Below are 1,362 nucleotides of genomic sequence, written 5' to 3' on the forward strand. Positions count from 1 at the left end.
ACTATGGCCCAGCCTTTCCCATTGGTTACAGCCACCAGCTGCTTCTCCTCTCCATTCTCCTGCCTCACCCCACCAACCATCAAGCCCCATGACTTGATTCATTCCCATCCCAGAATCTTGTTGTCCCCTCCCTGCAACGGAATCATAGAATCACAGAATGGTTTGGGTTGGAAGGGACCTTAAAGATCACCTAGTTCCAAACGCCCTGTCACAGGCATCAACATCTTCCACTAGACCAGGTTGCTCAAAGCACCATCCAACCTGGCCTTGGAAACTTCAGGGATGGAGCATCCACAGCTTCTCTGGGCAACCTGTTTCAGTGTCTCACCACCTCACAGTGAAGAATTTCCTCCCAATATCTTATCTAAATCTACCTTCTGTTTAAAGCCATTCCCCTTGTCCTGTCACTATATGCCCTTTTAAAAAGTCCCTCTCCAGATTTCTTGTAGGCCCTCTTTAGGTACTGGAGGGCTGCTCTAAGGTCTCCCCTGAACCTTCTCTTCTTCAGGCCGAACAAACCCAGCTCTCTCAGCCTGTCTTCACAGGAGAGTTGCTCCAGCTCTCTGAGCATCTTTGTGGCCCTGCTCTGGACTTGCTTGAGCAGGTCCACATCCCTCTTGTGCTGGGGGCCCCAAAGCTGAATGCAGTACTGCCAGTGAGGTCTCATGAGAGTAGAGTAGAGGGAGAGAATCACCTCCCTCTACCTGCCAGTCACACTCCTTTTTATGCAGTCCAGGATAAGGTTGGTTTCTGGGCTGTGAGCACACACTGAAGCCAGCTCATATTGAGCTTCTCATCAGTCAACACCCCCAGGTCCTCCTCAGGGCTGCTCTCAATCCAATCTCGACCCCACCTGGATTAGTGTTTGGTCTATATTACAATAGCTAGGGCTGCTCCTAGCAGAACTGCAGCAGCTGGCAACAGGTGGACAAGGAACTGGCATCACCTTAAAGAGGCATTATGAGGGACCCTGGGATGGAGAAGTCCCGTTAGGAAGGGTGAAGGAGTTGTGCTTCAGGTGCAGTGATGAGCCACTGCAGAAAGGGATGGAAGCAGTGAGGAAGTGAGAGGTCCCTGTGCTCTCTCTGCATCTGCCACCACTGGATCTCCTCTGTCTTTGGGCTCTGTGGCTACTTTCTCTTGGCAATTAAAAAGGAATTGTTGGTCATTTCAGGACAAATGTACAGAATGTATACCTACAGTATTGTAACCTTTCTTTCAAAATAAGTCTATTCATTCCTACAAAATAAGTTGCTGTCACTTTATTTCAGCTCAGTGTTGTGATGTATCTTGACTGAAACACAGTATGCAGCACAGCAAAAGCCAAATGAAAAGGAAAGCATTTCCCTAGTCATTTTTTCC

The 1,362-nt window shown here is 48.7% G+C and overlaps 1 protein-coding gene across 1 annotated transcript in view; it reads right to left on the reverse strand.

Moving 5' to 3' along the window:
* TRPM6 (transient receptor potential cation channel, subfamily M, member 6) overlaps positions 1-1,362 on the reverse strand; it is a gene marked incomplete at its 5' end in the record, with an annotated part of 62,814 nt that overhangs the window by 27,807 nt on the left and 33,645 nt on the right. The gene's annotated exons all lie outside the window — the stretch shown is intronic.

This window comes from Nestor notabilis, unplaced genomic scaffold (genome assembly GCF_000696875.1).
Source record: "Nestor notabilis isolate BGI_N333 unplaced genomic scaffold, ASM69687v1 scaffold606, whole genome shotgun sequence".
NCBI lineage: Eukaryota > Metazoa > Chordata > Aves > Psittaciformes > Psittacidae > Nestor > Nestor notabilis.